We start from the raw sequence: 11,963 nt of genomic DNA on the forward strand, positions 1-11,963 counted from the left end.
GGGCCACAACCCAGACCGGTTTCAACCTATATTGAGGTCTCGTCAGTGGGAGCCAGACCCAGAGGTGGTGATACCAAGGTGGAAGCAATGGAGAAGTCATATTTACCTATACGAGTTGTCAAAAGGTGTCTCACCTTATTATTAAATTACTCTTGATTTAGAGAAAGATGGAAGTTTTTCCCCACTTGGTTAGACTATAATAAATTTAGTTTAATCCTTTATCCAAGTGTAAGCAAACAAAGTTTGCACCTGAAGTATCTTCAGGACTGAGGCAACTCGTGGTAAAGGTGGACAAAGCTCTCATCACTCCTTGTCTTAGTATATCCCATAATGCAAAGCACATCTCCTTGCATGTGTACAGAAATAATTATGCAATGCTGAATGCAATTTCACAAGTTTCTGATTCAAATGGATTGGTAATAACATTACACAAGGGTAATTGTTGGTACAAAGGTATGCTGAAATGCATGAATAAGAATGCAAGAAGTTACAATGGTGGCATCAGGATGAAGGAGGGATGGAAGTGTATCCAATGGCCTTAGCAAGAGACCAGAAAGCATGGCTTCCATTTGAACAGGAAGAAAGTTTTTTTGCTGTTAGCTTTTATGAAATCAGACTTGTATCTGCTGATGACTGATGTGCATATGTTGTGCACTTTGGTGTAGACAGAGTTAAGCAGGAATTCTTGAAGCAAGCCTACTTGCAATAAGCTGTATTTTATTTTCTTTGACTACTTGGGTACGCTTTGCTTGGAAAGTTGATGAGGATTATGCCTTGAATTGGGGATGAAGGTCTTCATGCTAGTGAGAATAATTTCTGTAACTCATTCGCAGCAGGTGTTAGGATCAGATGTGCAGAAACAATAGTCAAACCAAGGAAAGGAGGAGTCAAAATTCTGGATATTATCCTAGATAGCTCCTCTGTAGGAGCTATCTAGGATAAACTTGGGAGCGGTGGGGCAGGGCATTCTGTGAGAGAGGAAACTTGAACAAGATTGTGATCCGAGAAGCAAGGTGACCTGAACAGAGTATCTGGAAGAGCTGATGAAAAAAAGATTGAGGGTACTTGGAGAACGAAGCTGGTTATTGGGAATTCAAGTAGGTAGAGGTACAATTTGTGTTAAGTCATTACTTATGGCAAAGACTTCTGCTTCTTGTCCTGCATGGTCATTGGCGTTGGAATAGGGGAGCCAGTTGGAATTGTGGACATTGAGGTCACCTAGCAAGATGACCTCACTATTTCGATAGCTGGATTGTAGATGGCTGAGTTTCATGGAAAGGAAAGTGAAAAGGGCAAGATGGTAATCAGTGTTTCGAGATCAGTAAATGCAAGAAATGAATATTAATAAATGGGGCAAGGAAACCTTGAGCCAGAGAATGTGAAAGTAGGCAATTCTAAATTAGCCATTCTCTGGCAGGCTGTGTCAGATTTCACAAAGGCACAAATGCCACCCTTGTTGCAAAAAGTATTGTGAAGTATAAAGTTTGGACAGTGGATCCGGACTGTAGGAGATGTAGTTGGAATCTGGGTTTCTGTCAGGAATAGGATGTCTGGTATGGAAGACTGCAAATGGTGGTGAACATCATTAGTTTGTGTTAACCACAGATGTTAGTAAAGCAGATATGAAAGTGAAAGTTGGTTTGCATGTTGTGTCTGTTAGTGATGCAACTTTTTCTGATGGGATTGGTTTATGAGGGAGATTCATTTTTGGCAGTGTTGCTGTCATTGTGTAGGAGCCTTCATAATTTGCAATTAGCTGGAAATATAGTGGGGACATGCAATTAGAGAACAGACTCTCAGACATAACTTCCATACAAAGAGAAACCAGTTTCCACACCAGACACTGGCTTCTGGGAGATGTGGTAAGTGAGTGACCTGTGTCCCCCACATCCCCCTATGCAGACTCCCTCTCCAGGCATTACCTATCAGAGTATGTGGCAGCAGGATTATATGCCAGTTGACCAGGAAGCATCTTGACTTGTTACTGACAGTTTTGGGCCAGCGAATTAATTTGTGGCTTCCCTGAGCCGCCGCCACCACCGTTTTAATTAATGTACCCTCAAAATAAAAGAGGTTATCTGTCTCTACATATGTTTGTCATAACCTCAAAGAGTATCACTCAAACTAAGTGGAGAAAAGGGACAGGGGAAGAAACACAAACAAGAATCCCTACTCTAGAGATCAAACATGGCATTTGCCACTTCAGACCTCCAAATAAGCTGGGTGGTGGTATTTCGCTGGGCAATGAAGAACATCTACCACCTAATGTCTAATTGGCATTTCCTTCAACTATGAAGGTATCCTTCTGCAGCAGGAATGCTCACAGCAAACACCAGAGCTGCATTTATGGAAACACACTGCAGGGAGGCAGGGCTGACTTGACAGGAAGAGGCTGTATATTGCGCAACCCTGCCCATTAGTGGCCCAGTCTTGTTAGGAAAAACAGGTATGGTTTGGCTGATTGTAGGTGGTTGCACATAATGTTTATGTTGCTAAATGATTCCCCCCCCGATTGGATATTTATGGTTTTGCGTTCTGCAATGAAACTATATTTGAGTTAAAGGCAGGGGTACACAATGGGAGGTGAAAGACCTACAAACATTATCCACACAGAAAGAATCAAGTCTCCTGTCCTTGACAAATCTTCTGCATATGCCTGTACTTCAAAGGGGTCCTTCAAAGTATGAACTGACAGCAGTAGGATTTTTCACTAGCTGACTGGGAAGCTTCCCAATTTGTTACTATCAGGTTTGGTCCTATATTCTAACTGGCTAGAAGTCAGCCTGTGGAACGCTTTATTGCTGCACTCCTGAATGGGGAAGGGTGTATCTGGTATGTCCCCGAAGAATGTCATCCACAATGCATGTGAGAAGGGATAAACAGAGACTAGAGCCTTTGCTCTAGTCTCTATTCCTCTCCTCGCCAAACATGGTGACATGATCTTCTGAGTTGTCTGTGAAAATAAATATTGATAAATTGCACTTGTTACATAGTAAGCAGCTTCAACAGTAGAATTCAAAGTCAGTCATAGATGTGGATCAAGTCGTGACAGAAGATTCACCCGAGCTGGCATAGTTAAAATGCAATGATCAGACTGCACAGATAAAAAGATGAAAAAACTATCAGCAATTTGCAGAATTACAGAGATAGCAAAAAAGAAAATTTCAGCAAAGGAGAATATTCTAGATATGCAATTCTTGGGCATAGAATATTGTATTGCACTGTAGTGTAAACAACTGTTGAAGCCAAAGAATCGTACACCAACCAACCTAGTTGCCAAAGTCATTAGCATATCTGCACCTCAGCCCAACAGGCCACAGGTTCAAATCCTACCATGGGCATTGATGTCTGTGACTGTCTTTAGGTGTGAGATGAACCTCATCGCGCATTGTGAACCCGTTGTCCCATTTATTGGAGGCCTGAAGTGGATTGAAGAAGTTCCATGTTTGGTCTCTAGAGCAGGGTTTCAGGATTGTGTAAAAAATAAATAAAAAACTAGGAAGAAAAAATAATCCTCAGTCCACCCACAATACAAATTGTACCATACGTTAACAAAATCTTTTCAGAAGTGGGAGCAGGATTAAAAAAAAATGCACAGGGTAGTTCAGAAAATTAAGACAGGCAGCATTTGTAATACCTGCAGACAAGGTTCATTCAGTAATTGGATGCAAGGCCTGAATGACTAAGCGATGGTGAATAAGAGTAATTAGCCAAAACACTAAACCAACAGTATACAAGACAGCTCTCAAATCAATTTTAACTTAGGGAACTGAGAGTTGGATTAGAAATAAAACAGTTGATCAGAGACTGGAGAACACAGATATGCGAGTACTGAGAAAAACTAAGAGAGGTCAGATGGCATGGGTGATAGAATCACATTAAAAATGAACATAGGAAGGAATGTGACACTGTTAGCATTTGAGCATGTGTGTGAGCAGAACTAGTCTAAGGTGGTATAGTCACTTAAAAAAATGGGAAAGGAAAGGTTAGTGAAACAAACATAGGAAGACCAAGATCTAGGTGAACTAGGCAGTAAAAGTTCCTAGAAGACAAAAATATAATCTGACAGTACTGGAGTGCTGACAAGCAAGTCTAATTTGAAGGGATATTATTGACAGGACATCAGTAATAATATGAACTTAATCATGCAAGGTGTCATAGTATCCTGTATCTTCCAGAGTACATATCAAGAAATTGATAATAATGTTTAGGAGGAGTTGTGCTTACAGAATTAATATTGTTTGTAAGTTTTTCATGGTGCTAGGAAAAGAGAATAAATATGGCATGCAATGGCCAGTGAATCTTAAACATGACAATCATAGAGACAGCATATTAATCTTAACAATACACTTCACATGCTACTACCAGAACTCCCTCTAGGCATTGTCTGGCAAAGCAGATTGCAGTATTGTGATATAGACTGCATTACTGTTATATTCTCAAATAGAACAGGTGAATGGTCTGAAATACAGAATTCAGCTTGGTCTGTGTTGGATCCAGCATTTTGATCAGCTGCACCTCTGTAGCACAGTCATCATGAAAAGCTGAACCAGATCTTTTTAACCCAAGTATACAATCACTGTGTTTGCACAGCAGAGTAGAGATGGAAAGTAAATGTTTCCATTTACTTTCCATCCATACTTGAGAAGACAAATGAACAGTTGGCTATGAAAACCACTTCTCAATACCATAGGAATCTTCTTTACTCTTACTCTACAAGTATCAATTAAAAGTATCAATGATCTGGATCACTGTGTGCACACTGTTACAAGATTGTCACATAACTCCAAGAACTGATCTTAATTGCTCATCACATACTACCCAGTGCATGATCTCTACAGACCACCAAATATTATAACAGGCTTCCCTCATCAGACTGTCTCAATCCCATTAACCCTGCATCTTTTCTGCTGAGCTCTGCAAATCATCCCCCCCCCTCAATTTATCTCACAACCAACAATTCACAGCAAGACTAGACAATCAAAGTCGCTCACTCCTGAACTCCAGTGTTTCCTTATATTCCAGATATTCTTATTCTTCTTCACTTCTGATGAAGGAGAAGTGGAAAGAGTCCTGGTGTAACACTTCAACAGGGATCTTCCATGAATTAGTGGACCCAACACAGATACTTTCAGGTTTTGACCTACCTCGGAAAACTTGGTCTGCCCTTAACCGTATCTGCACAAACCATGGCAGATGTGCAGACCACCTTTACAAATGGGGCATGACTGCCTTACCCAGGTGCGACTGTGGATCACCCCACCAGACAATGATATTATAGCAGAATGTGTCCTACATGCATACAGTGGAAACCTGTCAGACTTCATCCATGCTACACCAAGTGCAGTCGACTGGATAATCAACCTAGACATTCAGTTGTAGCCTATTCTTGAGTGTCTCTTTTATAACTGTATTATGTCTTCTTATTGTACATGTCTATTACTATGTCCATATATATTAAGGATTAATGTAATGTAACTTTTCATGTGTGAGCCATATGCTAAATAAATAAATAAATTTGGATTGCTTCCCTTTTTCTTCCTATTACCATTAGTTTTGTTTTACTAAAATTGATTTTCATATCATATTTGTTACTTGATTGATGCAGCTTGGCCAGGATATTTTCTAATTTTTCTTGGCTGTCTGTAGTGATAACTATGTCATCAGCATACTTTAAATGTGTTATATTTCTTCCATTTATAATTATGCCTTCAAACATCTGTAGTCCTTCGTCTACTACTTCTTTTAGGTACAGGATGAATAAATATAGTGACAATGGACAGCCTTCCATAACTCCTTTTTAATTGCTATTTGATCTGTTTCTATGTTTTTGTAATTCACTATTGCTTGTTTCTGAATAGTAATTCTTGATATAATTTAATAGGTATTTGTCAAACCCTCTGTTTTCTAGAAAATTTCTGTTTATTGAGTCAAAAGCTTGTTTTTGACTCAATAAACACCAGGCATAGACAAAATATTGTCTATGCCTGGTGTTTTATTATTTTTCATTTGTTTGATTGCTCTATGTATTTCTTCATTTAGTATGTCTTTTGTGTCAGAAGTTTCTTCTGGGTTGAAGGCATCTTGATCTATGTTTTTTTTCAGCTCCATGTTTGTTTAAAATGATTAGTCCATATTTCTTTTATTGTTTCACAGCTACTTGTTGTGGTTCCATCTTTTTGCAATATTGAAACTGGGTTGGGTGAGTATGTTCTAATTATCTCTTTAACTATTTCATAAATGGTCTTGGAGTCATGTTTTTTGTATGCTTCTTCACATATTCCTGCTTTTTCTTCTAAATATGTGATTTTTGCTAATCTGCATTTTTATCTTTCTTTTTTCAAATTTTTGTACAATATTCTATTTTCTTCATTATCTTCTTTTGAGAGGTTAGTTTTAGATATTCTTTTTTTCTCCCATAAGTCCAAAATCTCTAGTGTAAGCCAATCTTTGTTTGCTCTTGTCTGGTGGCCCAGGTCTTTTGTTGCTGTTTCTTTAATAATTTCTTTACCTTTTTTCCAAGACTCTGAGACTGTATCTAAAGCAAGATTATTTAATTTTTCTTTTAATGTTCTCTGATAGTTAGATCTTGTCAAGCTGTCATTGAGTTTTCAGATGTCTATCTTCTTTTGTTTTTGGTGGTTTATTCTCTTTCTTTTGAAACTGATTTTTAGTTTGGCTGATAGTAGTTCATGTCTATATCCATGTCAATCTTTTTTAATGTTTTAACATTTTGGAAGGAATGTTTCTATTTCTTATTAATGATTATATAGTCTATACAGTTTTTGATTTCATTGTTTGGTGATGTCCAGGTGTATTTGTGTTGTGGCCTGTGGTAGAATAAGGTATTTGTGATTAACAGTTGATTTATTTTGCAAAAATTAATCAAGTCCTCTCCTCTCTCATTCATCTCTCCATGACCAAATTTTCCCATTACTTCTGCTTTATCTTCAAAGTACTGAACTGATCTCGGCATTAAAATCTCCCATAATAATCAGGATATCTCTTGTACTTGTTTGTCTGATTTCTTCTTGGCTATATTCCTCCTCTTCATGTGATTGGTTTGGGGCACAAACTTCTATTATTTTTATATATATTCCTTTTTCTTTTGCTTTGAATCTTACTGAGATGATTCTAGAGGAAATTGGTCTTACATCAACTATTGAGTTTAGGAGCCATTTTTAATGATTAGTGCTACACCTTCTCTGTGATGGTTATCTTTCCTTCCTCAGTAAAATATGCTTAAGTTTTTGATGGCGATTTTTCCCTCGCCTGTCCAGTGGGTCTCTGCAACTCCCACTATTTCCCATTTAAACAGTTCAAGTTCTCTATCAGTTTTAATTTGCGAGGTTTGTACAACGTTCTGATGTTGATGGTTGAAATATTATATAGACAGTTTGTGTTCCACATAGCTGTCTTCTTGCCGACTCTATGTGGACTTGAGTTAAGCACATCGGCTCTCCCATATGTGGTAGCATTATTTCTTCTTCTATTCCAGATATTAAGTGACCATATATGAAGAGCTTATTTCCAAAATGACTTATCTCCATCAAATACAAAATTTCAGCAAACAAACACAACAATGAAATGAATCAACATTGGAAATAAAATCAACTTTTTCATTCCATTTTCAATGGGATTTACACCATTTCAGAAATTTAAAAAATGGCAAAAGCATAAAGCAGCATCTTAGCAGCTCAAAAAATTAAAAAGTGGAGATGCGTCACTTTGGAAATAAGCTCTTCCTACATATACAGTAATCTGGATGATGTGATCAATGCAATATTCAATGGCACTATCATTTCCCTAACACAACTTACCGACTTGTCTTGATACAGCAGCAATTATTTATATGGCTTTTACAACTTCAGCAATGTGTTCCCCTAAGTTTCCTTTCCATCTTTAAATCCCTTCATCTTTAAATCACTTCAAGAGGTCTGCTATATTAGCAGAAGTACAGTTCTGCTAATATAACAGACCTCATACCATTTCTTCTGACTGAAGCATATAACAATATACTTAGCTATGTTAAACTGGAATTACCACTCACCTATGCACTCTACCAACCTACTGAAATCCCCCTTGTAACAACATCGATCAAAATTATGATACCAGTCTTCCTGATTTAGCATTAACTGCATACAAATGAATATCTCATATCAAACTCTGAAGTACATCAAAAAACAAATTAAACTGTGGCCTAGAAACAAAACATGTAGCACATGACTTATCAGATTTCACCATGAGACATTGCACTCCTGCAACAACTATCACTTACCATCCTATGGAGGGGAGTAAAGAAGGGTGTGTGTGTGTGTGTTGGGGGGGGGGGGTTTCGCATGGAAGCTGGGGCAAGAATGTAATTAATGAAGATGGACTATTTGCATGGAGAGTAAAACAACTTTCTAGAAATAGTTGAAAATGAGTTCTGAGTTCTTAGAATTATATATATATATATATATATAGTTACTTAGATAATAATAATAATCCTTGTACTAATTGCCTATACTATATCCCTGTATTTATCTAGAGATTAAAGAAATGTTGTTTATGAAAATAGGATGAGGAAATATGTTTTAGGATTATGCTAAAGTAGGCATGATAATAATAATGCGCTGTATGATAGATGAAATACACATGCTAAAAAAAATAAAACTACAAAAATCTGAATTCGAACTGTTTCAACACATCTTTATTCACTTCCCTGTTACTGCAAAGCAGCTACTCTGCATAAATCCTTAATCTTTTCACTGCTAAGCTTCAGTTATCTCAAGTAGCTTGAAAATGGTATCCTTGCTAAGCATGAGTATACTCAAGTACACTTTTGAATTTAAAAAAAAAAAATCTTTGATGAAGTATCTTTTAAGCACATTTGAATATTTTTGAGCATGTGGAAAAATATATTGTGAATATAATTTAAACTGAAGCAATCCACTGTCCTCAGGAAAATATTTACATTTTTGCCTATAACAGAAGAAATTATCAGCTGATTTCCAAATGTGACATGGTTGTGTCTTCCCATGGGCAGTGAAAATACTACAAGGTGTGCATGCTGATCATATGTCAAAAAAACTGCATGAAATCTCAGGAAATAGAAAGTTAGATGAATCAGCTAATAATAAAGCTTTACTGCATCACAAATAGTTGGAAGGTCAGGCAAGAACTGTGTTTTCCCCCACCCCTCTGGACTTGAAGTGGAATATAAATTTTTGTTTCCTCCTCCACATAACAGTTCTAAATTCTTAGATGCTGTACTAAGTAAATACAGGAAAAAACACAATATATAAGTGCACATCACTTGGTGACCAGCCACCTCAGATTGAAAAGAAGACACCTTCTAACACTTGTTCTTCCCACTCCTAAGAAAAATCTTACAAGGAATTGCCATGTGTGTGTCCAAACATCTCATTTGAAGGGAGGAAAAGTAGAGAGATGGAGAGCAGGTGTGACGAATTTTAGGGACCCTATATTTACCTGCTCATTTCGAAAAATATCATATAACTGCTAAACTTGGCTTCAGTGCTGTATAAAAATACTGAGCAAGATTTCAATAAAACTTGCCACACTTTTGGTTAAACTTCAACTTTAAAATAAAAAAAAAACAGTAAAGTCATGCATGTGATTTCTTTTTTTTTTTTAATTTAAATAATGAAAATAAGCCGGCAAAGGCAATCTGACTAACATGTATATATTCCCAGCAGGGAAAGAGTTAAAACCGAGACCGACTGCTGCAGTTATGAATATTCCATTACTGAACCATAGGTCCATGCTGTTTAGTTCAGGATCCCACACCACGTGAATTAAGTATATAAAGTGAAATATAAACATACAACAAAAAAATGAGGGGGGGGGATTCGAAAATAACATAATTCTACATCACTACTAAAATATTTACTTTGAGATTCATATATTTTACCTAGGCACACGCAACGTCTTTAACGTTTGCATTAAATATATAACACAAATAATTGCAACAACTGTAATGGATGATACATCTGAAAGTCTCCCCATATTCCCCTATAATCTATTTAGTAACAATTAATTTAAAAATAAATAAATAAATAAACAGCTCATCAAATGGATATGATTATCAACTGAAAGTGTAAACCACTCCCACGTTATATGTTTGTTTTTTTTAAATTTTGTAATGGCGTAATATAAAATAACTCATACCTGCTACGAAGACATCAAATGTTCACTATAACTTAATGTTAAATATTAGATACAAATAAACAAAAATAACGACTGCTATACATATTGGTAACCTAACAACACAAAAAACCAACGAACAACAGCAGCCATTTTCGCTTTTATAGTGGCGATGTTATAATAGCGATGAATATAATGTATATTTGTAATGGATAAAAAATAATAATAATAATGAAATTAAAAAATATATATATATATGCCACCTATACAACCGAAATGACAATGTGTATATAAGGGATAGCAATGCATTCGCATTTCTTTCCTACTTTTGGGTAATAAAAAAAATAAATAATAAATAAACAAATAAATAAATAACATGATATGCAATCACATTAGCTAGCAGCAAGACATTTCAAAAGATTAAACTAGATCTGTGCAGCCTGGCTGGCCGAGTGGTCTGCGTATCTGCTCTCCACCCAAAAGGCTGAGGTTTCGAATCCCGCTGTGGGCATGGATGTTTGTGATTGTCTTTGGAAATACTAGTGGTGGTCGGCAGTAAATAGCGTAGGTATAGCTGTGGTCAGTTGGTGAATTGAGTCGTGGAGACAGTTGTAAAGCAGGTACCCTCCCTCGATGAGTCTTTGGACTCCATGGAGGTGTCAAATAATAATAATAATATACATTTAACAGAGGATACAGTTTGAAAGATCAAAAGCAAATATTGTGGATTAAAAATCAAACTAGGAATACAGCTACATAAACCATTAAATGAATCTTTAGCTTTCATTCTTGTGTAATCACGAAATAACTTTTTAATAATTTTCTTATTATAATTTCATACAATAATTTTATGTCAAAAAAAAATATATATATATGTATATATAAAATATATATATTTTATATATATATATATGTATATATAAAATATATATATATATATATATATATATATATATTCATTTTTAATATAAACTGACTAAAAACCAGAGAATTATAACAAATTGAGATTTATTTGAAAACGCAACATGTTTCTTCGAGATTGACTTCATCAGGCGTTAAGAACATAGAAAGATATTAAAAGACATTGAAATAAACATTGAGACACTCTAAAGCTATGCAATTATAAAGTTATGATATTCGACTGTAAATTACAGTTATTATGAACTTGAGATATAGTCCGTGTTAAAGTTCTATTGTTGTACACTTGTGCGTGTGTGGAACCACGCGATCTCCAGTATCTGATAGTAGAGCTGAAAGAGTCAGGCAAATTATAGCTGAGATTATTGTTCATATGAAGAGGGTCCAAGGTGATTTCTTTTGACTCCACAATTCGGCGTTCTACCTCATCATGGCAAATGTGTAGGTTTGACGTTGTTGTCCAATTTACTTCATGTTGGCGGCTTTCGTTGTTCGTGTTTATTGAAAACAGGACATGGCCTGACAGGGCAGTTGCTCTGGTTCTCTTATAAGCAATGTCTCTCTGGTGTTCCTCGAGACGTACCAGAGAGACGTACGTGGATGTGGGATTTGCACACCACGGCGCTTGGCCGCACGAAGGAAGACTTGATTTCGAGTCTAGTCGGCGAATAGAGGAAATTTTTCTAAGCCTTTTTTCTACCGGTTCCCGAGTTAGTCGATCTCTGGCACGGGCAAGCGTGTTTTTCCTCCAGGAAACTCGGGTTTTTCGTCCTGTAAACTCAATAAAATCGACCGTAGAACCCACATTATATCAGACATTAAATATATTGTGTTAGGGTTAGGGACCACGAGATGGCAGCACATTTGAACCGTCTCTCTTCACTGTGTACCGATTA

At 36.5% G+C, this 11,963-nt stretch overlaps 1 protein-coding gene across 4 annotated transcripts in view; it reads right to left on the minus strand.

Annotated features, from left to right (window-relative positions):
• Positions 1–10,600, minus strand: part of fmt (phosphatase 6 regulatory subunit 1-like protein fmt) — a 450,952-nt gene extending 440,352 nt beyond the window's left edge. For 2 of the 4 annotated variants that reach the window (XM_090406311.1, XM_090406308.1), the window contains exon 1: positions 10,174–10,308. The gene's annotated coding sequence lies outside the window, so the exon portion shown is untranslated. Of the gene's footprint in view, positions 1–9,916; positions 9,984–10,173; positions 10,309–10,540 lie in introns of those variants that run through there. The other 2 variants (XM_090406310.1, XM_090406309.1) reach the window with 2 other exon arrangements.
• Positions 10,601–11,963: the final 1,363 nt, after the last annotated feature.

Source organism: Typopeltis vanoorti, chromosome 16 (assembly GCF_054136105.1).
Source record: "Typopeltis vanoorti isolate ZY-2024b chromosome 16, IOZ_Tvanoo_1.0, whole genome shotgun sequence".
Classification (NCBI taxonomy): Eukaryota; Metazoa; Arthropoda; class Arachnida; order Uropygi; family Thelyphonidae; genus Typopeltis; species Typopeltis vanoorti.